Genomic DNA, 27,698 nt, shown 5'->3' on the forward strand with positions numbered 1-27,698 from the left:
TAAAAACCCACTTAAGGCCAAATGTACCCCTGCAGTTGTATAGTTATGTACTTTTAACATTTTTATCACATCATAAAATAACATAGTGACAGTACTTTAATGTTCAAACTGCTGCATTATTAATAGGAGAGATTTTGCTTTTCCAGAAGCATCCTGAATTTGTTGTGATCCACAGTCATTATGGTCCAATAAATATGATGTGGGTCAGACTGGAAATGCAAAGAATTTGGTGAACTCTGAATGTATTAGGTGCACTTTGAACCATTTACTGTCATAATTACAATGACGCTATTTCAAAAAAAGCATCTTAGAGCTTGAAAGCAAATCTTCTTAGCACCATAAATGGTTATCCTATCTTGCAGTAAAAATAACAGAGTTATTGGCAAAGGTTGTAACTTGTTAATTTCATATTTTAATTTCCCAAATCCAACTGTGGTTGAATATAGAATGATATAGTTTGAGCATAGACTGGTGATTAAACATTCAGCCCATTAATATAATCCAAATAGCTTATTTATAACTCGGCTATATTAATTCATCAAGTTCGTATTAAAATCTTTCTCTCTTCTGGATGAAATTAAATTAATATTTCAATACTTTTTTATATAGTGGATTTAAATATTATTGAATAAATATGATAAATTAGTTCTGTTTGCAAATGTGTTTTAAAAAGTTATTACACAAAGTAATGAAACACAAATGCCTACATTATACAAATAAAAATAACACAAATAGACTAATAGTACAAAAAGTTCCCTAATCACTACATAAAATAACATTTAGAAGTGCTATTAATGAGTAAGTAAAAGCCCCAGTGGCAATAACTTTAAGTTATTGGTCATTTATTATCAAATTAGCAAATATTTCCAAGGATTATAAGTTTTATTTTGGAAGTGATGAAATAGGGAACCTATTTAGAAAGTGTGTATCAATATAATTCAAAAAACCTGAAAAACGTATGAAGTTGGACACAGTTATTCTAATTTTTCAACTGGAATTATGATTTTCAGAAAACAATGCAGCAAAGTTAAAAACGCCAAAGGAAAAAAGGCAGAAATGTACAATTCTATATCCAGTTGATTTAGAAAAATTAAAACATGATAATCTATTTTAAATAGAATTCAATGCATACCACGTCATTCTTGAAAAAGATAACTTGTGAGTAATACATGGGGATGTTTATATTCAAATACAAACACTCATGTAACATTTGCTATGTGATTTTAGGTTCAGTACAGTTCCAGAGTTTCCACTTTGATTAACATTCATCATTATTTTTTCTAAGTATAAATAAAATGCATGTTCAATGTAGAAAGCTTTGAAAATACAGCTCTGAGGACAAAAAGTAAAAAAACTTGCTGTTTTAATTTTAAGTGGCCATTGCATTATATAATTTATCAATATTTTTCTATTGATTTGTAAATATTTTCTTTAAATTCTAACATTGGATATATCAAAATATGACTCCTAGATGTTTTGAAATAGTAACCCATAGAGGCACTTAAGGTAAAAAACATTTTGAACTCTTCCTGCTTCCTGGCCTGCTCAAGCAAATATTTGATAAATAAATACAGACATCTTTAGCTATGATTTGTGGCTGAGTTTTTCAAAGTTTTCAAAGGTTATAGTATGGCTAGTATTTGGTGATAGAGTGAAAGTAGAATTAGAGCTCATGTTTCTGTTTGTCTCCAGTACACTCATTCTAATATATTAAACTTGAAGTGAGTGTAATTTTTATAGAATTTAATTTCTTCTGATCTCCCAACTGTTGTTATTAATAGACTTATATGAAGAGAAATTGAGAATTCCATCAACACTCCTTAAGAGAGGTTTCCAATGTAAAATTGGTCCCACTTCCTCCCCTCCTATCTTCCTTCTCCCTTCTCATTTTCTCTTTTCTCTTCCCTTTCCCTCCTTCTTTCCCTCTTCCTTTTCTCATGCATTCAACCAGTATGTATTTGGTTGTACTGTACTAGGTACACAGGATGTAAATGGAAACAGGATAGCTTTGTATCTGTCCTCCAAAAACTTAGTTAATTCTAAATCAGAATCAGCAGTCAGAATTGTATCTTAAAACAAGTATTTACAAAAATGTGTGGTTAAGTGATTCAATAGAGAAAGAACAGAGGGTTAAGAAAATGCTTAGCAGCAGCCTCAAATACAGCTGTAGGCAAAGAGTACTGCTCAGGGAAGAGTTTCTAGACAAAGTGGTAGTTAGGCTGAGATCTCAGAATCATTAAGCTTTAGATAGGTAGTATTTCCACTCTCTAAGAATGCAGGTAGTTGTTTATCGAAGTTTCTACCTCATTAGATTGTTGGCTCCCCTTTGCATGTCCAGTACCCACTTGGACAGTGCCTGGCAGACAGATGCTGTTTTAACAAATATTTGATTAATTAATGCAAAGATATATAAATTAATAGTATATTGGTTAAGCACAATTAGATACATTTACTTGTAAATTAAATAAAAAACATGGATTTTAAGAACTCTTAATACCTCTTAAATATCCCCACTGCTAATCTTAGATTCACTATTTTTTATCTTTTTATAGTTTATTCTGTTTCTCCTTTTATTCATTTTTAATTTTTTGTCCCTATAGTGGACTTAAATCAATATACATTTGATTTTAACCTTCTCACAATATCATTTATCACAGTGTCAATATTTATTCAAAGTTTACTGACTTATTTTAGGCATAATTTTATAAAACATATGAATTTATAAATCTTCTGAGTTAATATTTGCAATTTACTTTTGCCAGTAGGAAATTAGTTCAATAAAATTCAGCAAAAAGTTATAAAGAAATTTCCATAATGTTTGAGTATTAAGTAATTACCTTGAATATTGCTTTAAGAAACTTGCATATTAAATGCTGCACACATACAGAATTTACACAGATTTATGCTGCTTTCAGCAGAGAGAGACCATTTAATTAAAGAAGAATGAAAATCATTTAAAATTTTATCAAAACTTATTTGGTAATGTGATGATATACACAAAGTCATTAGACTCATAAATAAAGAAAGTAAATTTAAAAACAGCAATGTTAATTGATATAACACACCAAGGCAACAAGGTATCTAAAAATGCCATTTAAAAGATGTTGGAATATAGTTAAGAAAATAAGCTTGTTGGGCTTAAGCCCAACAAGATCTCATAAGTATTTTTATGATTAGGGTAAGTATTGAAAATTTGTTTATGTAAGTTCAAATTGGTCTTGGGTATTTCATTTTCTTGTTATTGGATATTCTCAGTTATCTGATAATTTAAATGCAGGAAAAGGAAGATTAAAGCATGCCAAAGGTGAAAATGGGTCATAATTTAATAAATACTATCACACATTGCTTTTGAAAACCAAATTATTTTTGAGAACTTCAGGGGCAAAAATATATGATTTATATAAAAGTGAAAAAGCAAAAATCTAACTTAGTTGCTCCAAATATAGGGCTGATTTTTTAAGAGAAACAAATTTCTTTTCAGGAAAATGGATATGTAGCACACATACACACACACAAATTCACACATATTTAAGAAAATCCTAATATGTCCTATATTCAATTTTCTTTTAATAAATTGCTTGACTGTAGTAGGACTTTTCAGGAACAGATTTTCTTTGGATTTATTTACCATTTCTAATTTTTGTTCTCCTGTTATTTAAATGGAATACTGAATTATAATAGCTTAACTTAGAGAGACTGAGTTAATACCTTGGCTAGAAATGCTGTATTAAATACAAGGTAGAAATACTCAAATAGTTTTCCTAATACTCTTATATTATATATTTCATTTGGTAAAACTCACAGAACATACTTACCCAAATAAAAAGGCAAAGGGGAAGGAAAGATAAATAGAGACATGTTACTATTTATCAAAAAAAAATTCACATTATTTAACTAAAATATGCACAACTTTATCCTTCCCACATGTGGAAGCAAGCACGTAGTGTTAAGAAAACAAATCAGAAAAAGAGGTAACAAAGACAGGCTTTGGAAAACTATATTAGGATAATACCCCAGGTCATTCACTATCAAATATATTTTCAGAGATTTTCTCTAAAGAAAGTCAGAAATGGGGTTCTATGATTTAAGGGCATGGATATTCCCAATATAGGGAATATAGGGTCATGGAGTTCTAGCACAGCCATCGCTTGCGAAGACACAGTAAAATAATCTCAGCATCTAGAATCTGTGCCAATGCAAGAGATAGACAGGAGAAAGGTAAAGTAGAGATTCGAATTGATCAGCTGCCATGTGGTTCAACTCTTCCTACACAGAAAGTGCAAAGGAGCACAGCACTTTTGTGGCTCTACTTGGAGAGAGGAATGGAAAATTAAAAAAAAATTAGTTCACAATTTTGCTCAATTGCAAAAAGACCACAGTGTGTTATTTTAACTTGTTATTAAAATGATGGTGTGCTCATTTCCAATAATATTAAAAAGCTATTCTCTTTACATGGACTATACTTTGAACTTGGAGATTGAGGAAATAATGATAATCAGGTAAAATATTCTATTTTTTAATATAATGGTTTTTTTCATTATAGCTGGTTTACAGTGTTCTGCCAATTTTCTACTGTACAGCATGGTGACCGAATTACACATACACGTATAGATTCTTTTTTTCTCACATTATCATGCTCCATCATAAGTGACTAGATATAGTTTCCAGTGTTACACAGCAGGGTCTCATTCCTTATCCATTCCAAAGGCAATAGTATGCATCTATTTTTAATTCATATGGAAGCACAGCATTAGGGTGTGAAGTAAGGGAAAGAGAAGTATATATCAAGTTACTTTATTATTTCAAGGTTTTTTTTCTTATTTCTAATACAGAGATAATTTTTTTTGTATCCAAGTATGTTTGAAGGAAATGTCAGCCTCATTGTCATTAGATTGAGGATTAAAAAATACAGACTTTTTCATGGACTCCTTTTCTTCAAATTCAGATCAGGAGAGAATGAAGATGATTATTAAGATTCAACAAATGAAATCATTGAAATATAAGCTTGAATTACTATTCAAGCTGGCAAAATTGTGGCCAAACACTGGTTGAAGGTTAAAGACTGACAAGTAAAAAGTAAACTTTTACTTTCTAATCTCTTTTGATAGATTTCTGCACAATAAAACATATCCTTAGGACATGACAGGAAAAGCAGCAGCTTATTCCTTAGCTACAAAGAAAAGATGTGGTACTTGGAGATTTCAGTGTAATTCCTTTCATAATAATTTAATGCACTTACAACAAACTGAGGTAATTGGATTTTAAGACTTTAATTTGTCAGCCATAGCAATTTATAATTCTTAGCAAGGTTCCAGTCATTGATATATATCAAAAGTATCCTTTTGGTATCAGGGGAAGGGGCTGATGTTCTGGGTAAGAGTAATTTTGCCATAACCAAGAGATCAAATTACAGAGATAACCTTGAATTAAAGGTGATTCAGCAAGAGAGTGAAGCTGATGTCCCTGAAAAAGAAGGACATACATGCAGTTGCACTAGTCATACATTTGTTATACAACTGGTGAGATTTATACTTTAGAAAAAGATAATTATCAAGTTTATTTTGGTTAACCAAAATTGGCTCTGAATTCAATACTTCTCTTTGTAATTATAGACTTAACCCAAAGTTGATTAAGCATTTTATCTAATAAATAGGTGAATCTTCGAATATGGGTCATGAACTAATATTCTCGCATATCATTGAAGTTTAAATTTCACTGTAATTTAGCTTTTGCTGGTTTTGAGCAATTATAAAATACTCATTTTTTTTCATACACAGTATATCCATAAGTGAAAAATGGCCCTTGGCATATATTGAATAATGATTAGGGTAACAACACAATTTATATTCCAACCCAGAACAAGCTTGAAAGTAAACAGGGTGTCCAAAATATACAATAGTTCATATAGCTCAATATTAAAAAAAACAGGAGTTCCCACTATGGTACAGTGGGTTAAGGATCTGGTGTTGCCACAGCTGTGACACAGGAAGCAGCTATGGCTTGGATTCAATCCCTAACCTAGGAATTTCCATACGCTTTGGGTGTGTGGCCCCAAAATTTTTTTAATAAAAAAAAATAAAATAAACAACCCAATCAAGAAATAGGCAGAAGATCTAAATAGACATTTCTCCAAAGACAGATGGCCAAAAAACACATGAAAAGATATTCAACATCACTAATTATTAGAGAAATGCAAACCTAAGGTGCAATGAAGTACTACCTCACACCAATCAGAACTGCCATCATTAAAAAGTCTACAAATGACAAAGGCTGGGAGGGTATAGAGAAGAAAGAACCCTCCTATGCTGTTAGTAGAAATCTAAATTGGTACAGCCAACATGGAGAATCATGTGGAGGTACCCTAAAAAATTAAAATTGGGAGTTCCCGTAGTGGTTCAGTGGTTAATGAATCTGACTAGGAACCATGAGGTTGTGGTTTGATCCCTGGCCTTGCTCAATGGGTTAAGGTTCCGGCATTGCCATGAGCTGTGGTGTAGGTTGCAGATGCAGCTTGGATCCTGTGTTGCTGTGGCTCTGGCATAGGCTGGCGGCAATAGTTCTGATTAGACCTCTAGCCTGGGAACCTCCATATGCCACGGGAGCAGCCCAAGAAATGGCAAAAAGACAAAAAAAAAAAAAATTAAAATTGAACTACCATATGATCCAGCTATCCCACTCCTGGGCATATGTCCAGAGAAAACCATAATTCAAAAACACACATGCACTCTGATGTTCACTGCAGCACTATTTGCAATAGCCAAGACATGGAAGCAAACTAAATGTCCAGTGATGGATGAATGGATAAAGAACATGAGCGCGCGCGTGCGCACACACACACACACACACACACACACACACACAATGGACTATTACTCAGCCATAAAATAGAATGAAATAACGCCATTTGCGGCAACATGGATGGACCTGGAGATTACCATACTAGGTGAAGTTAAGTCAGAAAGGGATACCACTTATATGTAGAATGTTAAAAAAAAAAAATACAAATGAACCTATATACAAAACAGAAATAGACCCACAGACATAGAAAACTATAAAAGGGGTTGGCAAAGGGCAGTGAGAAGATAAATTATGAGTTTGGGAATAACATAACACATACTACCATATATAAAATAGATAAATAACGAGGAGCTACTGTATAGCTTAGAGTATTATACTCAGTATTTTGTAATAACCCATAATGGAAAAGAATCTGAAAAAATATATCTGAATCACCTGAATCACTTTGTTGTACACCTGAAACTAACATATTGTAAATCAAGAATACTTCAATAAAGGAGAACAAAAAAGAAAGTAGACAGTAGTCTAGCAGTATATTATCAAGGTCAGCTATTGATAATTATCCTAAGATATCGAACCTAAGTCATATCCCTCTCAGTTCCATAAGGAGTGCTGTAACAATTATGATAGATCTATTTTCCATGAAAATATTTCATGGTGGTGTGGAGAAAATCACAAAAACAAAACATAACTTTGATGTGATTGTGAGGGTTAGTTTTACTTTGGTTTTCAAATGAAACTCAGTTTGTGAAATAAATATCATCTCTAAAAATGTTCCTAGGCTTTAACTTATAGATATCATATTTAATGTTCTAGAGAACTCAGTTTTTTAAGTTCATTGCATTTTTTATTTAAAAACCTATTATAAATTTAATTAGGGTCTTGCATTGAGATTTTAGATGATAATAATATACACTTTATATTTAATAGCCAATAGAAAACTTGCCAACAAATTCATGATTTAGAATATCAATCAGTGATTATTAGGGTAATAAAATTGAGATGATATTGAAAGATGTTACCTTTTAATTTTGTTAAATTGTGTCGAGTATTTTTACTTGTGCCCTAGGTTTATAATAAACCAAGTTACAATTCTGCATTGACGTAAGCAATTTATGTCAATGCATTCAAAAATCCTAATGGAATTATCCTTCAAAAGAGACAGTATCAGAAGTTCCCATTGTGGCTCAGCAGTAATGAGCTTGACTAGCATTCATGAGGATGTGGGTTTGATCCCTGGTCTCGCTGAGTGGGTTAAGGTTCTGGCATTGTCGTGAGCTGTTGTGTAGTCTGCAGACTCAAGCTCAGATCCCAGGTTGCTCTGGCTGTGGCTTAGGCTGGGAGCTGTAACTCTAATTCAGTCCCTAGCCTGGCAACTTCCATATGTCATGTGTACCACCCTAAAAAGCAAAAAAAGGAAAAAAAAATAAAAAGAGAGAGAGACAGTTATCTTGTTCTTTGGTTATTTTTACTCCAGAAATGATGATAAAGTTACTAAATTAAAGAGTTAGAACTAAAACATTTACTCTGATTAGGCAATGCTAAAATCTGCTTCTAAATAATTATTTAGTAGTACATGAGGAAGTATAAATGCCAGTTTTAGTATTCAAGAAACAACCTCACATGTTGAAATTCTCTACTTTAGCTATTTCTCTGTTATCATGGACCTTAAAATTTTGTGAGGACTGGAATCTACTTTTACAGGTGTCTTGATTTGATAGCATCTCTAGGGAATGCATCTTACAAGGCAAGCTTGAATGTTAGCTTTTTCCAGTCCCTATCCGTCCCTACAGGACAGCATGTTTCTGGATACTTTAGGAACTCCCTTCTCTGAATATAGTGCTTGACTCTATAATCAACTATAAAAGTCTGACAGAGCCAGTTATGCAGAGACTTGACTTGCTTTGCAGACCTATCTGGACAAAGTTCTCTGTTGGAGGTCCTGTGTTATCCTTCGAAATAAGGTGGAGTTTTGACTTACTTTTCCTCAGTGTGCTTGGTGCATACAAAACCCTTTTCAAATATATGTAGACTGGAAAGTAATTACTTTTTTATTGTCCTACCTCTTGAACTAAATTTCAGATTATGAGAGAAGTTGCTTAACTAGAACTGAGGAAGAATTCTTCAGTAACTGTTGGACATTTTACAGTTATTTTTCTCATTCTGCTGCTTAAATTCAAACTATTCTATGTAATTATTTAATCAATCCTAATGTAGAGAGATTTCTAAATAGTCATTCAAAGGTGAAACCCAGAGATCCAAAGTCATACTTTATCAAAATACACTGATTAAAAGTTTCCCCTTCGAGTTCTTGCTGTGGTGCTGTGGGTTAAGAATCTGACTACAGCAGCTTGGGTCGCTGTAGAGGCACTGGTCTGATCCCCAGCCTAACCCAATGGGTTCAAAGATCTCCTGTTGCCACAGGTGCAGCAAGTCACAGCTGGGGCTCAGATTCAGTCTCTGGCCTGGGTGCTGCAGGTGTGGCCACAAACAACAACAAAAACTCTACCCTTGTCTTTTATTTTATTTTTTTCCTTCAGAAGGAAATGCTAATCAACTGGAAAGACAAAACAAGTGGGGACACAAATAGATTTTTTTTTTTTTTAAGTATAGACTCTGGTAATCAAGACATGCTTACCAGTTTGTGGTTTAACACTCTATTTCAAATCTGTAAGAACACAGAATTCAAATTCTCAAAAATAGTACTTAAGAGCTAATGAGAACGAAGAACATGTAAGAACGAAGAGAGTTATAAATGATAAGAATGTACAGAAATGGCCCAAATCACAGTTGAAAATAGCAGTAGTTTTTATTAAATATTTCTGTTATTACCTGTACAATCTCATATAGTTTAAAAAGAATACTTGAAAGTCTGTACCACTGATGTCCTCATTTTACCTGTGTAGAAATAGAAATTCAGAAATGGAAAGTATTCCCCAAAGTAACTCAACTCAGGTGACAGAGAAGAGGTTCCAACTGAGGCCATACAGACTTCCACCCAACTCAAAACCCTGGGAGACATAGGAAGTGGCATGGAAACCCAGTCCCCCACCTTCCTTGCGACTGCATGATGCCCCATTTCCGAGGTGAGGAAAATGAGAAAAATATAAAAAAGTGAGGCCAAGATTTTAATTTTTGTATAATTCCAAACTGTGAGGATTTTCCACCATGGCGTGTCATATAATAAAAGCACAATTGGAGTTTCCACTGTGGCGTAGTAGGTTAAGGACCTGACATTGTCTCTGTGAGGATGCAGGTTCAATCCCTGGCCTCGCTCAGTGGGTTAAGTATCTGGCGTTGCTGTGAGCTGTGGCGTAAGTCACAGATGCAGCTCCCATTCAACACCTAGCCTGGGGACTTCCATATGCTGCAGATGCAGTCACAAAAGGAAAAAAATAAAAAATAAATTTTAAAAAGCACAGTTATTCCTATATTTAAAATATTCTAGGTTAGATAATAATGTTTTAATTTTAGCAGTGGAAAAAAGTACTATATTTGGAGATGCACAGGGTATAAACCATCCAACGAATCTAAGAGTTTCTACAGACCATTGGAATTCTAAGGTGAATAGTGACATAGGAGACATTCATTTGGAACTTAGTAAGAAGCACAAAATGTTCACATGCATTTGTGTGCATTCCTCTGCTGGTGGTATTTTATTTTATTTTATTTTATTTTATTTGTATCAAAGAACCATGGTCAAATGTTTTGACATTAATCTTCTGAGTAAAAATGTTAGGAAATGTTTTTTTATCTCATATTAATATAAAACCTTAAAATGAACAAATTTTACCTTAAACTGAAAAAAAATATAATGTTGAGAAAAATTTCAAAGATGATCATAGTAAAATTTAACATTAGCTGTTCTCTGTGAAATCGAGATATCAGAAGATCAGACTTCAGCTCCTCTAAATTTTCAGGCCTACTGTTTGGAGACCATGAATGTCCTTATATAAAGTAACTGTCCTACCTTTGCCTTCTTATTTTTGTCTTTTTTAACATTTGAGATAGATTATAGAGGTATTGTTAATAGCAGCTTACACTTGCAGTATTTTTTGTTGTTGGTTTGTTTTTATTTTATTTTTTTAGAGTAGTTAGTTTAAGGTTCATAGCAAAATTGAGAAAAAAGGTACAGAGATTTTTCCTGCCCGTTTTTGTTGTTGTTCATAGTGGTGGTTTCTTTTTTTTTTTAATTTATTTTTTGTTGTTTTTAAATAGAGTGTGAATTGCCTCATTTCATTTCATTCTAAAAGCAATCCAGTAGCAATCTACAGATTTAGTGTGATCCCTATCACATTGCCAAGGGCATTTTTCACAGAACTAGAATACAGAAATTTTAAATTTGTATGGAAACACAAAAGATCTTGAATAGCTAAAGCAGTCTTAAAAAAGGAAAACAGAACTGGAGGAATCAGGCTCCCAGACTTCAGAATATGCTACAAGACTACAGTAATCAAAACAATACGGTACTGGCACAAAAACAGAAATACAGATCAATGGAATAGGATAGAAAGCCTAGAGATAAACCTATGCACCTATGGTCAACTAATCTATGAAAAAGGAGGCAAGAATATACAATGGAAAAAAGTCTCTTCAATAAATGGTGCTGAAAAAACAAGGTAGCTACTGTAAAAGAATGAAACTAGAACACTCTCCAACACCATAGACAAATATTAAAATGGATTAAAGACCTAAACATAAGGCCAGATACTATAAAACTCCTTTTTTTTTTTTCTTTTTTCTTTTTTTTCCCAATGGCTTCACATGCAGCATATGGAGGTTCCTGGGCCAGGGATGGAATCAGAGCTGTGGCTGCAACCTATGCCATGGCTGTGGTAATGCTGGATCCTTTAACCCACTGCACTGGGCTGGGGCTCAATCCCGGGCCTCCTCAGTGACCTGAGCTACTACAGTCAGATTCTTAACCCACTCCACCACAACAGGATCTCCAGCAGAACACTCTTCGGCATAAATTGCTCCAATATTTTTTTGGTCCACCTACCAGAGTGATGAAAATAAAAACCAAGAAATGGGACCCAATTAAAAGTTTCTGCACAGTGAACGAAACCATTAAAAAAGAAAAAGAAAGACAACCCACAGAATTGGAGAAAAATCTTTGCAAATGAAGCACCTGACAAAGGACTAATCTCCAAAATACACAAATATCTCATGCAGCTTTATACCAAAAAAACCCAAACAACTCAATCAAAAAATGGTCAAAAGATCTAAATAAACATTTCTACCAAGAAGACCAAGAGATGACCAAAAGACACATGAAAAGATGCTCAACATTATTAATTACTAGAGAAAGATAAATCAGATCTACAATGACATACCTCACAACAGTCAGAATGGCCATCACCAAAACACTACAAACAATAAATGCTGGAGAGGGTGCAGAGAGAATTGAACCCTCCTACACTCTAGGTGGGAATGTAAATTGGTCCAGCTACCATGAAGAACAGTATGGAGGCTCCTTGAAAAACTAAATATACAACTACTTATAACTCAGCAATCCAACTCCTGGGCATCTACCTGGAGAAAATCATATTTTGAAAAGATAGATGTACCCCTATGTTCATAGCATCACTATTTACAATTGCTAAGACATGGAAACAACCTTAATGTCCACTGACAGAAGAATGGATAAAGAAGTTGTGGTATATATATGAAATGGAGTATTAGCTGTAAAATAATGAAATGATGCCATTTGCAGCAACATGGATGGACCTAGGGATTATCTCACTAAGTAAAGTCATAAAAAGAAAGATAAATATCATATATCACTTATATTCTGAATCTAATAAAAATTATACAAAATAACTTATTTATAAAACAAACTCAAAGATTTCAAAACCAAATTTAGGATTACCAGACAGGAAACAATTGAGGGTAGGGATAAACAGAAGAGGATGGGATTAACAAATACACACTATAATATATATAAAATGGTTAACTAACAAGGACCTACTGGACAGCAGCACATGGACCTCTTTCAATGTTGTATAATAACCTATATGGGAAAAAAAAAGGATACACGTATATGCATAACTGATTCACTATGTTGTGAACCTGAAGCTAATCCAACATCGTAAAACAACTATACGCCAATAAAATTTTTAAGAGTACAAAAAAAAAGAAAAAAATGAAAGCAATCTTGTGTGGTATGGGTGGTCAAGACTGACCAATGCAAAACCATGGTTTATTTAGTTTGTTAACCACCTAAATTCACACAAGTGGTCTAACATGTTCTTAATGCAGTAATATTTTGGTAAATGTTAACCTGGCTCTCAGGTGGAAAAAAGGGCTTAATTTGCACCCATTGATTTCAGTAGTGGAAATATTCCTACCATGGCTGATTTTAGGCTACCACAGTGATGTCATTGAATATAGAGTTGGAAGGAAATGCTTTTAATCTGTTCTTTGGAGCCAGGAAAACTTGTTCCAGTACACCGTGATTCACATGGAGTAACCAAACTAGGGATCAGCATTTTTTTTTCTCTAAAGGGCCAAACTGTGACTATTTTAAGCTTTGTTGATCATACGGCGTCTGTCACAACTACTTAACACAGCTGTTGTAGTGCAAATGAAGTTACAATCTATAAATGAACACAAGTTACTATGAGAGTGTGTTTCTGGACAGTGAATTGTGAATTTCCTGTAATTTTCTAATGTCATGAAATATTATTCTTTTGATTTATTTTGACCACTTAAAAATGAAAGAAGCATCTTTAGCTGGCAAGATGTATGGGATATAAAAACGAGTGATAGTTGGCAGATTCCTAGACTGTAGGAAATTAGTTAAACTCGGGAAGAATGGGTGGAGGGACCTTCCTTACTGGTCCAGACACATCAGTGTCTAGTTTCTTGTTTTACCTGAATCTTGTGCACTTTGGGTTCATGGTCCTTTTTGTGCCTCAAAAGACATGAGTTCCAAAGACACTTGCTCACTCAGTTCTTTCCTCCTCTTCCTCTGTTTCCAACAACACTTCTAGTGCTTGCTGAATTTGGGGGCTGTCAGTATGAAGTAATAAACTGCATACCTTTGTTATAAAATGTTTATGAACCCTAAGAAAAATACTTTACATCTTAAATACAAACACATAAACACACACACACACACACGCGAAATAACTGGAACAAGCCTTATCACAAATCAGATTCTACCCATACCATTGGCAATTACTGTTATGTTTTCTGTTTTATTCATTTGCCATTTCATTCTATTTGATTTTTTTAAATTGCTCATGGAGACTCATTACTGGGTCAACACCTACAGTTTGGAAAACCCCAATTTAGTTAAACTGATTGACACCACATTGTGAATATTCTATAAACTAGTTTCATCCTCCACCCATCCCAGCCTGGTTCACACCACTCCCTTGGCTATTTGCAGTTGGTAAAAGGCCAATTAGTGATAAATTACGGAAAGTATATGAGAGGTTTTTTTCTGAGTGGGGATTTCTAACACTACTCCTACTCAAGGAATTGATGGGTGTCTTTTTTCTCTAATCAGTGATCTAGAATTCCCTCTCTGCAAGTAACTCTTCATCCTATAAACTCATATTATAATGACACATTTTTTTTTGTTAATACCACTATGACATGTAAAACATTGTCCTGATTTACAGAGGAATCTAGCATAATATTTATATGTTTACATACATTTTACATTTATTATTCAGGATTCTGTCATTTTTTTCTCTTTCTACACTCTTTAATATACTTAAAGTTATAGATAAGGCAGTGTATGATGCAATTACTCCACCAACTTCATCCTATTGTCTTATATTTTATCTAAAACATACATTTTAAGGAGTTCCCATCACGGCTCAGCAGTTAGCGAACCCGACTAGCATCCATGAGGACACAGGTTCCATCCCCGGCCTTGCTCAGTGGGTTAAGGATCCGGTATTGCTGTGAGCTGTGGTGTATGTTACAGACTTGGCTCGGATCCTAAGTTGCTATGGCTGTGGTATAGGCCGGCAGGTGTAGCTCTGATTCGACCCCTAGCCTGGAAACCTCCCTATCATGGGAGTGGCCCTAAAAAGACAAAAAAATAAAAATAAAAAATAAAACATACATTTCAATTCTTCTACATGGATTATGAGTAAGCTCATAAAACACAACCAAATCAACAGAAAACCATCTTGAAACCATTATGTCCAGCCATACATTGTACCTAAATATTCTATAATTCCATTCAGCCTTTCTTTCTCTGGTATATGTTTCCCTAATGGCAGTCATTAGGGAAACGTAACTTCTGATTCAGACTGGGAAAGAATTTGAGGAAGCTGTTTACGGTCTGATGGAAATTTTAAATCATGTTGGAAAAAAAGATTCTGACTTATAACTCGAAAACTTTTGTTCAAACCATATTTTAGCCTAAGAACGTATGTGACCTTTAGCATGTGTAGGAAAATGTCTTTGCAGACCCAGTTTTTTCCTCTGCAGAATCAAGATAATATTACTGTACCTATCTCACAGGCAGTTGCTGGTGAGTCAGTGTTTAGCTAATACCTGTAAATTCCTCTCAAAACTTGAAAGCACCCTGAAACAGAATACATCCTTTATAGACAGAGGTCTATTAAGTAATTTGTGTCACTTCTAATTTCACTTTGAAGAGGAAGTCACGTCTCACCCCCCACCCTGCAGTTTTGTGAAGGCGGCATAGGCTCCATACACTCCCTGTAAAGAGGCAGGCTGGGCTGCAAGCCAACACTGTATGCCTATGTCCCCATTCTGAGTGCAGCATTTTCTACCTTTTGGCAGCTTAAATGTCTTAAATGCAGGAAGACTGTAGGACTCTAACAGTTGGTGGAGGCAGAAATTTCAGCAATCATAATAACTCGAATATATAGGCAAAATTTTTAGTGTTATCATGACTTACTGCTAGAAGACACTGAATAAATGCATTAGACACACATCAGCTCTTTTAATTACCATTTTAAAGCTCCACTAGTTCTTTTATCCTTTATGTTTAATAAGCTATTTTAACAGTTTCATATTATCTTCAAATTAAACTTTTCTTCCATTAAAAAATGAAACCTTTAAAAAAATGACTGAAATATTTCAGTGCATGGCTGGAATATGTTTCAAAGTGGAAAAGTCAGAGATGATTCTCCTTTGCTGTTCTTTCATATGTATATTTACACGATAAGGTGGAAGAAACTCCTTTACGAAATGTATACATTAGAAAGCAAAATCTTGAGACCTGCCGTGGGAGAAAAGGAGAATGTAGTCCTATACTATCCTAGGAGCAACTCTGAGGAAAGAGCTTGTGTTGTTACCAGTTCCTAGGTCCTTGAACATAAAATATGATTTTATTGCTTTACTTTATTTTCAGATACAATTATGCTCGGTTCTCGGCGCAGAATCATCAATGATCCATGCAAAGCCTCTTTTGTTTTCCTTATGTTTATTCCCTTTTATCCCCCCTATTACTCTTCTAAATTCACATTTATTCCAGTAGTTGTTATGCTAATGTGTTTAATGTGTATTTGGTGTGTGTGCGTGTTTTGGCAAATATGTACATGTGTTTTTAATGCACTTATGTGGTACTGTGCTATATATGACAGTAATCTTTCTTCACTTTTATCATTAAATACTATGTTTTAAGAACATTCATATTTCTTTGTGTACCTCTAATCCATTACTTCAATACTCAGTAGTTCATATACAATAATTCATGCTACACATTGACTTCATTTTCTTTTCTACCCTTCTAGCAATGCATTCCCAAGTTGCTTCAACTTCTTATTACTATAAATATTGCTGCAATCTACATAGCTCTCTGAGGACTTGTGTGAGAATTTCTTAGAACTATACATCAAGAAGTGGAATTCCTGGACAGTAAGGCACACATTATTTTATGAGGAAATGACAGAATCTCTCCAGAATGAGTATTACAATCTGTATTTTCACTAGCAGCACGTGGAAATTCACAGAGCTCTTATTTATGTGAATACTTTGTATTATCCAGCTTTTAAGTTTTTTTGGCCATTAATAGATACCTCATGGTCTTCACATTTGTAATTCTTTATTAACTAATGATTGTAAGCACTTTCTTAGCTTTTTAAAATTTTCTCCTCTAAATCTTTGCTCCCTTGGTCAATTTCAATTTGTCGATTTTTCTATTGGGGCTGATTTGTTGATTTTTGGAAATTCTAGCTTTTGTTGCTCTGCCATCTGTAGATTTTCCCATTCTGTTTTACATGTACTAATTTTGTTCAGTGTCTATTTTAGATAAAAATTCTTAATTTTATGTAATTGAACAAGTCGTTTCCCCTATGATTTGTGCTTTCGAAATTTACGAAGTTTTTTCCTATCATAAAGATATTTTCAAAACAATTCTTACTGATATATTATAGTTTTATCTTTAATATTTAGTATTTAATTCTTTTGGAATCATCTTTTCAATGTGCTAATAGGTAGCGTTCCAATCTTTTTTATCTATATAATGAGGCATTATTTAGCACTGTATACTACGACAATTTAGGTCTATTCATTGATCTATTGGATCACTTTATTATAAATTAAGGTTCTATATGCTCGTGTTTCTGTCTCTGAGCTCTCTCTTCTATTCCACTTGACTATTGTCTATTTCTACCTGATACCATACCAAATTCATTATTACAGCTTTCTTTTTTTCTTTTTTTTTAAGGGCCGCACCCTCAGCATATGGAAGTTCCCAGGCTAGGGGTTGAATTGGAGTTACAGCAGCCAGTTTATACCACGGTCACAGCAACACCAGATTCGAGCTGTGTCTGTGTCCTATATACCACAGCTCACAGCAATGCCAGATCCTTAACCCACTGAGCGAGGCCAGGAATCAAACCTGCATCCTCATGGATCCTAGTCAGTTTCATTAACAGCTAAGCCACAAAGGGAACTGCCATTATTACAGCTTTCTAATCCATTTAATTATTTGGTTGGTTAATTTTCTATATGTGAAAGAATTGTCATATGGTCCAAACTTCCACCTAATGCCTAAATCTTTTTCAACATTCTAGATGGCTTAACTTCAACCCCTGTTTAAACAATTCTGATACTTTTCCAGGGATTCCATCTTGTTGTGATCTTTACACTTCGAAATGAAATCAATTTTCTGTAACCCCCACACTTTCACCACAGCTACTTCCTCTAGAGGAAACCAAAAGGTTTACTTCATCTGAAGCATGACAATGCTTTAGCTATTGTCATCATCTTCCAAGTTATTTTTTTTCTCTAGGTTTAATATTCTCAACAATTTTATCTGTCCTCATGTGCCTTGCTACTCAGACATGTCTCAGTTCTAGTCATGCTCCTCAGTGCACAGTCCATCTGACCTTTGATCCTTTTAAAACAAAGGATCAACTGGAAAACAATTCAGTTGTGGTGTGGTAAACACACAGTATAGTGAAGTTATAGTCTTTCCTCATGTGGACACAAACTACTGCTGGGTGCACTTTTCAAGACAATTCTTAAAAATGTAGCACATCTTGAAAAACAAGTTCAAAGGTCCCCAAGTCTACCATCGTCACTAGAATGAATCTTAATTTCTTCAAACAGAGAAGAGTGGAATAGTATTTTTAGTATAGTTAAATTTATGATTTCAAAATCTTCTTTCCATAAGTTAACTATCAGAAATCTTTGACTTGCTACTTTTCAAGACATACACCAAGATTGGTCATTTCTGTGGCCACACATCCCCGAACTACTGCTAAGTACTGTCAATCTATTTTAATTTCACATGAGATCTAGTTTCCTTGGACCACTCCAAGTCAAATTGGCCATAATAATGTCTCTTAACTATTTTTTACCAAGATCTCCTCACACATCATTTCAGCTCTCAGCATGGAAATTTCTGGCAAAATATTAGAAGGATGATTTGCCCCCTCCAGGCAAGAAGAGAGAGAAACTTAAGAACTAGTGACAAGTTCCATGGGAGGAGGACCCAAAGTGTGACAAATCCTGTCAACCATGTGACACACTGCTGCAGGCCTGTCAGCTCACCTTCCCTGTGCTATTAAAGGATTAGTTGCATCACATCCTCATGCAAATTCCAGCTGTGTTCCCTGAAAGCCGTGTGGGGTGTGCTATTCATTGAAGAAGTACTTGTAATGAATTCTCTTAGTTTTTGGTCTCCATATATTCTTGCTAATGCTGCTTGAAAAATAAATACTTTTGCTGCTTTGAGCTTCAATATATTTCCCTAAGCAATTTCTAGCCTGTTTTGACAAGTTCTCTTTAGATTGTGTTTGGACACTCTAAGCAATTTAGCTGAATGCATTTAGGATCAGCTTAGAAATCTGTTCAGCTTCCTTTGATTGTATTCTAGCATAATTTATCTCATCCTTCAAAACCCGAGTTGAAGGTCATTTCCTCAGTGACGCCTTCCTCTCGCCTAGAATAAATACTTTGCCTTTTTACTCTCTCTTTGAAGACTGTTCACACCAGGATTACAAGATTCATTTCTTCATTCAGAAAACTTGTAAGTGACCATTACAAATCAAACCCTGTGCTAACCCTTTGCTTTAAAGAAGCTTAAGGAGTTCCCGTCGTGGTGCAGTGGTTAATGAATCCGACTAGGAACCATGAGGTTGCGGGTTGGGTCCCTGCCCTTGCTCAGTGGGTTAAGGATCTGGAGTTGCCGTGACCTGTGGTGTAGGTTGCAGACACGGATCGGATCCCGCGTTGCTGTGGCTCTCGTGTAGGCTGATGGCTACGGCTCTGATTCGACCCCTAGCTTGGGAATCTCTATATGCCGCAGGAGCGGCCCAAGAAATAGCAAAAAGACAAAATAAATAAATAAATAAATAAATACATACATACATACATAAAGAAGCTTAAGTCCTAGTTGTAGAGATACTTACGTAAACACTGATTGCAACACCGTGTCATTAAGTACAAGGATGAAGGCAGTGTAAGAGATGCAGTTTTACAGGGAAGTGATTAAATTGCCTTGAACTTGAGTCAGTTAAGACTTGACAGATGAGATATTTGACTGGGTCTTGAAGAGAGAGCTGTACATTTGCAATCTAGTTTGTCTGGCATATAGAGCCTTTCTCCACTAGTAGTGTGCTTCTTGGGCTGGGAAACATGAGTTTTTAATCTGTGAATTATCACCTTGATACAAGGAAATCAATATATACCAAGTGCTCAAAAACATTAAACACAGTGTACATTTTTGTGCCAGGAACTATGTCTACTTCAACTGCATTGAATACCTTAATTTCAAAAAAATTTCCCCCCTATTTATTCACCTAGATTAAAATACATAGTTTTTAAAAACTCACGAAAATGTAAAAAAGGAGGCATTCCCGTCGTGGCTCATGGTTAACGAATCTGACTAGCATCTGAAAGGACTCAGGTTCAATCCCTGGCCTCGCTCAGTGGATTAAGGATCCGGCGTTGCCGTGAGCTGTGGTGCAGGTCACAGACATGGCTTGGATCCTGAATTGCTGTGAGCCTAGCATAGGACCTCCATACACCATGGGTGCATCCCTAAAATGACAAATTACACACACACACACATTGTGCTGAAGATAGGCTCCCATTATTTAGGAACAAGACCTACACCTAGAGGAAGGCCCTTTTACTATGTGTCTGTTCCTGTCCTCCCTGATAACTGGTCTTGAAAAGGACCCCAGCGTTACACAGAGCTCAGGTGCGATTTTCCACTGGGCTTTGCTTTCCTAGGCAGCAAGAGTTGAACATGCAAACATTCTTTATCCTTCATCACAACCCGACCTTTATTATTTTCCCCAGAAGCTATGCCTTTTGTCCTGTAACAGCTCATCCATCTAAGTAATAATCATGGCTGAACGTGCTATCCCACCTACGCAGCACATCTGGGTTGAAAGCAGGCATCTACCGCAGTTTACCCAAAATGGTGGCCTCACAGGTGGGATTTTTCAGACATCATGGCAGTTCAGTAGGATCAACATGGTAGAGCAGGAGGACTTCTAGATATAGCTGAAAATCTGTCAAAGCCTTTGACCACATTCAGTGATGCAAAGCAATTTTTTTTCCCTAATGTTCAAGGAAAGAGGAGGGAGGGGCATAAGGGAAAGTGTGACTCTGACCGGAAAACAGACAGCTTTGTCCTTTCAACTTCCTCTTCAAACTCTCTCTAACATAACCACACATTCTTCTGAGGGTTTGGTCTTTTACATGATTAGACTTCAAAGAAGTTGCTAATCATGTAGCAACTTGGAGTCTAATTATGCAGTCTATCATACTGACTCTCACAACCCTTTAATGATTAGTATCCTCAAAATAAAAGCCATATGCCAGATGTTATACTTGTCAACTTAGTTATCTCATTTACTCAATACAAAACTCCTACGGTCTTTGTATTACATAGGTAAGTAAACTGAGACTCAGTGAGTTGATCTCATCATCACACAGGAAACAGGCACTGGAAACTATGTCTAGTTCAGCCTAACATCTTAGCTCATCTCATTAAATCACCCCACCTCCTTAATTTAATGCATGCCTATAGAGATGTAGTATCAATTAAGTATATTCTTAACATCATGAGCCAGACATGGGAAAAGCGCAGTTTGCATAATATTCGGAGGGAGGAGGAAGAAAGCCAATAGTTGCATTAGTGTGTGAGGAGGAAGTTTGGGTGAAGGTGAGTTGTTGCCTTAGTCAGGAACAGCTTAGATCAGGCTGTGGAATGGACCTAGAGAGAGGAGGGTAGTTCCCTGACACCAGCCAGGGAGACATAGGGACAGAACTAAATCAGGATAAGGCAGTTTTAAGACAACTAAAACCTGGTTCTTCTGACCATCTTAGCTTTAACCAAGTGGTTTCGCTTTCAAGTAGTACTGGGTGACCAGGGACCAGTACTAAATAAAACAAACTTTTGTTTACCAAAGGGAAAAAGCAGGGGGCGGGGATAAATTAGGACTTGGGGATTAACAAATACACAGCACTAAATAGAAATCAGATAACTAAGGACCTACTGTATGGCGCAAGGAACTATATTCAATATCTTGTAAAAACCTATAATGGAAAAGAATCTGTATGTATGTATATATTGATGTGTGTGTGTGTATGTGTGTGGATCACATTGCTATACACTTTAAACTAACACAACATTGTAAATAAACTAGACTTCAATAAAAAAACAAATAAAAACACAGTATAGTTCAAGGGTAATTTCAGTTAGATCTTCATCTTTAGGGACCCATGTACCATCTGAACCATGGCAAAACAGAGCCCTTAAGACGGCTATGAATTGCATTCCTGGAAATTTTGTAAGTCTCCCAGCATTTAGACATGAGGGGGAGGTGGAGGGAAGTTGGGAGAGAGGTGGGCAGCAGTGCTATTCTGCTACTGAGGGGAGTACCCATAGCCTCAACTGAGAAGCAGGTGAACTTGGACCATGGAGATTTCTCCTTTTCCAGGTGCTTTCTGGCCCTCTTTACCTGTATCAGGTCAGGGGAGTTAAACATGCCCCCTGCATTTGTTCCTTGACCTGGCTGGGGTTCTGAGAGGGCTCCTGGAAAGTAGATCACACTCCCCCTCTAGCACAACATTTCATTTACTGAATTGCTTGAGATCAAGGCACTAGAATGGAACTGACACAGTGATTTAGGGTGAGTTTCCATGCATCTTAAATGAAGAATATGCCATTTTACATGCACTGATTGAGCAAAAATACATTATCTAACTACCACTTCTCTATCCTCTATTTTAAATTTTCATCAATATATCTTTCAATTTCCCAAGTGTCTGTTAATTCTGTGAGGCATTTTGAAATCAAATTATTGGTAAATGCCTTGGCCCTGAAGAAATGATTTACTTGGTGAGGACTCCCCGGGCACTGCAGTGAAATGCTGGTGCTCTCAGGGCTGTGGCCAGAGTCTCAGAAGTTGGGGGCAGGGACATTGGGGGGGGTGCAGCAACTATTCTTAAACACATTGTAACTGAGCAGGAGTCAAGCTTGGTGGTACTACAGTAAGTTAAGCACCTACTAGGATGTCTCAAAATTTATTCCCACAGAAAGATGGTTTGTGACACTACATGAGTCATGGAATTTGAATTGAATAAAATACATGTTTGGTGTTACCTTGAAATATATTTCTAGATTACTGTGACCACTTGTTTTATACATTTATTTCTATTTATTTATTTAGACCATGCCCGTGGTATGTGGAAGTTACCAGGCAGGGAATGAACCCACTGCACAGCAGTGACCCAATACACAGCAGTGACAATGCTGGATTCTTAACTTGCTGTGCCACAGAAGAACTCCTATTTCTTTTTATTTTATTTATATATTTATTGCAAATGTCAAAAATAGATGATAATAGGATGTATAGTACTTTGATTTTTTTTCTCTTCTAGGAAAATAGGCTTAAGTATAATACTGAAGTATAAACAAAAAAATCCACGAAGGCAAAGGTGATCTAGTGAGAAATGAGCAGCAACAAGACCCATAAAGGTAGTCCACTAAGAGTGCCCCTGGCCCAACATGATGCTCTGCCTCTAAAAAACTTTCCATGGGTTCTGTACTTTAACCTTTTTCCTGTGGCCCTTTTTAATGAGGCCACAATATGTCCTGTTAGCCTAGACAAAGAGGTGGGGTTTTGAAGCATTAATACAGATCCAGCAGAATCACAGGCTTTTTCAGCCTCATGAGTACACAGAGCCCATTTCTAAAGTAACATTCCAATAATCAAATGAAGTCGAAATCTAGCCACATAACCCTATGTCCAAGATATGAACCATGAAGAATGTTTTGCTTGGTCCAGGCCACAGTCCACATGGACGCTGGTTTGACAGAATTTTGACACAGCTGAAACATCCAGGCTAAAGTTTTTCTCATTCAAATCTAAACAAACCAACCACTTTCAGAAAAGTAGATCCTTAACTTCAAAAAAATTATAGGCTACAATTTGCAGAATAATATTAATTCTGTGTTGCATTACATGACTCCTTGAAAATATATTTTAATCCACACTAATATGCATCTAATATCTGCTTTATGCATTAGTTTTATTTGCTTGGCTCCTATAAGCATTTAAGTTTGTAGCAACTAGGTTACACCAAGGTCAACTAGGCAAGGAAGTCATACTGGTGTGAAATCCAAGTAGCTGGGGAGAACTCCCAGCATGGAGAACTCCAGGCTGAATGAATAAGAGGCAGTGGAAAGTTACATGCACAGGTAATTTAGATGTACCAGTAATGCAGTCTAAGAAATGTTGAAAAGTCAGTGGTTCAAACATTAATATTATACATTTAGCTATGTTGCCCACTCTTAACTACCTTAACTCACAAGATATTTTTTCTAATACATCACAAAGTATCATTCTCATCAGAATCAAAAATTGATTTTAGAGGGACAGCTAAACAAAGTTGTACTGTAGTAAGAACCATGGACTGGAAGGAGTATGACTTGTTATTGGCCTGTGGGAAAAGTGTAAAGTCACCATAATTTTAAGGTATAGCAGTCAATTCAATTAGATACCACTCAAAGGCCTTTCTTTTGAGACCAGCTTCTTTATCTTGAACCTGACCTTCTCCCTGAGTGTTTGTGTTTAAATTGTTTATTGATACCATGTATGATAAATGTCACAGCTGGTAAATATGCCTGACTTCATATTATACATCATGCAGGTCTAATGTTTCCGACCAAACCCCAAAGGGATGAATGTTAGTCACAGAGCTCAGCATTAGGGAAATAATTGAATTTGTCTGGCTATGCAATATAAAATGATTTGAAGGACAAAGAGGACTAATAGTCTGAAAAGGCCGAGTCAACAAGAGAAGAGTATGATGTGAGAATTTGCTTTCCTCTCAGAGTATGCCATGCCTCTACAGAATGACAGGTGAAAAATCTTCACAGTTTTTATTTTCTGGAGATCTTCACAGTTTTGTCTTAATTTTCTGGAGATTTTGGACAAATTTATTTCAACAGGGATGGGAATGATAAAGAGAAAAATGAAGTGACTGCCCTTAAATGAGTGGGCTAAGGGTATTATTCTTCATTTTATTTTGCAAGTGGTGTAACTACCAGGTCCACGGCCCTGTCAAAATGATAAAAGACAGACCAGCCTATCAGAATAAAGTTGCGTTGGGACCATGAGGCTTTAGGGAAAAACAGTTATGGGTGCAAACATATCAGGTTAAAACCAAAGAACCATTTCATCTTCCAGGATATTATAACCTTGAGCCATTTTACCAGCTTCTAAAATATTCTGCACAGTTCTAGGCACCTTAAATGTGTTCTATTAATCTGTCCAATAACCCAATGAGGAAGTTGAGCTATATCCCTATTCCATGGAGAAGAAACAGAGATTGGAGGGTCTAGATAGCTTGCCCAAGATCACATAGCTAGTGGTAGGCACAGGATCTGAACTTAGGATTTGAATTCAGAGCCTCTACCCAAGTGGCTTCTTCACTGTGTTTCTGACCCCTCTACACCTGGTACTTCTCATCTTCCCTGGGATCCATCTGAGAACACCTGAGAAACACTTTTCTTCTCAAAAGTCATACCATTAAATCTACTGGGACTAGGACCTTGTCCTTAGAAGCACTTCTAAAGAAAGGGGTGAGGACTGCTCCTCACTTTTTGCTCTTACCAAAGGAGAATTAGGCCCCATACGCACAAACACACACTTAGGTAAGTATCTGAGAAAGAAAGGATCCAACCCAGGTCTTGGGAACCCCTCTGGTTCCTAGACTGTATCAACCGATATTTCTTTAAAAACAAAAACAAATTAGTACAGTTGATTTACCATGTTCTGTCAATTCCTGCTATATAGCAAAGTGACCCAGTCATACATATATGCAGACTCTCTTTCTCTTATTATCTTTCATTATGTTCCATCACAAGTGATAGGACATAGTTACCTGTGCTATACAGCAAGAACTCATTATCTATCAACTGATGTTTCTTGATGATCTACTATTTTCCAGGCACTGGGGCCAATATAATTTGTTTCATCTCAACCCATTTCCTCTCAAAACACCATGTATACCTTTAGATAAACTTTACACACTTTAATGAAGAGAAGATTTCCAATGAAGCATTAAAGAATAAGGGCCATGTTTTTAGATCTATCTTTTTAGAGAACTCTTCAGAGTGGGTGTATGGTAAACGTAGCTGGACTTACTGAAAAGTCAGTAGAAAGAGACAAGCAAAACCACCCGACACACACATCTTTTTTCTTACCTTGCTCTGATGAGCTGAGGGTGATTTAGCTGAGATTCAACTTGATCTGCCCCATTTAAATCCACTTTCTTGCCTTCTTCCCACTCCACCCTCACTCTCCCTGAAACAATAAAATTTATCCAAGGTGACTTTTCATGGTTTAAACATTTCTCAAAATTCCCTTAATAATATAATCATCATGGGACTCGTATCCAAATTTGTTTGTGACTACTGCCTGTATTGACATATAGTTTCCAACATCCCCTAATAGAGTAGAAACTCCCCTCCCAAATTGTTGAGATAGTATTATTTTATAAATGTTATAGAATTGAAATGCCCAGATAGATTCATGGCTCCTCATTGCCAGTAAAACATTCATTTGTACTATTGACTTTTCCTTGACTTGTTTATACCTTGAGGAAGAACAGCCTGAAGGCTAGGATTGGAATGCATTTATTTTGTTAACAAAAAAGCATATTGAAAGCCCTCTGACCTTAAAATAAAAAGGAGTAACAGAAATGTGAAGAAAACATACTATCATTGTTAGTGGAAAAATTATATTGATGTAGGTATTAAAATGTATGTACTTTCGTCTCACAAGATTTTCTTTAAAGATCAACCTTTTTGAAAACAATCTTAAAAACACCTTTTGGATTTCCTTTGCTATTTTCTTTGTTACCTTAGAAGGTTCTTTCAGAAAGTACCAATTTTATTTTAAAGTTTTAATCAATATTTCACATAGTGAAATCCTTTTCTTTGACACAATGAGTTATCAAAGCATTTTTTCTTCCCGAGGCAGTAGCTTTGAGCTGTGACCGACAATAGATCTTGTGGATACTGTCCATGTCAAGATTAGATCAGACACCATGGGGATTCCTTCTCATGTTTGAAACTCTTAAATCAGCATAAGCAATACACAAATTTCTCCATTCTAAAGGTGAGTTTTTCTCAGTGGAACGACAATTGCTGATGGTATTTGATTTTCATGACTTCAAAAACAGCGTACAGCTGTGCAGTTGGAAATTGTACCTGGATATATACTTATCTCTTTCCTTTTCTTTGAAAGTAGTTGTCTCCAAACACACAGTAAAAATTTCTCCTTAATATACTGTCTACAGTTTAAATGGCAAATGCATTTAAATTTCTCAGGTAAAAAAAAAAAATGGGTCCTCTATCAACACAATCTCTTTTCTTAAAGAATAAAGATGATTACCAGATGTTTCTGCATGCAGAATTAATATTTTGGGGGTGGGTTTATGCCTGAAAACATGTCTCAGCGAGAGAGAGAGAGACAGAGAATTGCTAGATTCTAGTTTGTTTTTTGCCAATAGAAGAGATTTTTCTCTATTAAGACACTGAGAAGGGTTATGGTATGGTATATTGTGGTATACGGGTTGAGCGCAGTCTGACATCAGACTTCTGTGGGTCTGAATCCTGTCTTTGCACTTATGAGCTACATGACCTTGGACTAGTCACTTAAGTTCTCTGAGTCTCATTTTCCTTCCACAATAGTGCTTTACTCAGTGGCCGAGTACAACAATTTAATGACATAATCCATATGTGCTTAAACCCATTCTGGACACAGAAGGGGGTGTTTTCATACACATTGGCATAATTATTATTTATGCATTGTCTGATGTGCACAGAGGCAAAACATTTGCTTAAAAATGGTTCAGATAATGAAGAAAGGAAGAAAAACTTTATTTTCATCGCATTTCCCCCTAATTTCTGTCTTTGAGTCTTGATGAAA

At 35.7% G+C, this 27,698-nt stretch overlaps 1 long non-coding RNA gene across 1 annotated transcript in view; it reads right to left on the reverse strand.

Moving 5' to 3' along the window:
• LOC110259429 overlaps positions 1-27,698 on the reverse strand; it is a 109,114-nt gene that overhangs the window by 61,321 nt on the left and 20,095 nt on the right. Inside the window, exon 2 of the long non-coding RNA XR_002341835.1 lies at positions 25,970-26,069. This is a non-coding gene — a long non-coding RNA (uncharacterized LOC110259429). The remainder of the gene's footprint in view (positions 1-25,969; positions 26,070-27,698) is intronic.

Source organism: Sus scrofa, chromosome 2 (genome assembly GCF_000003025.6).
Source record: "Sus scrofa isolate TJ Tabasco breed Duroc chromosome 2, Sscrofa11.1, whole genome shotgun sequence".
NCBI lineage: Eukaryota > Metazoa > Chordata > Mammalia > Artiodactyla > Suidae > Sus > Sus scrofa.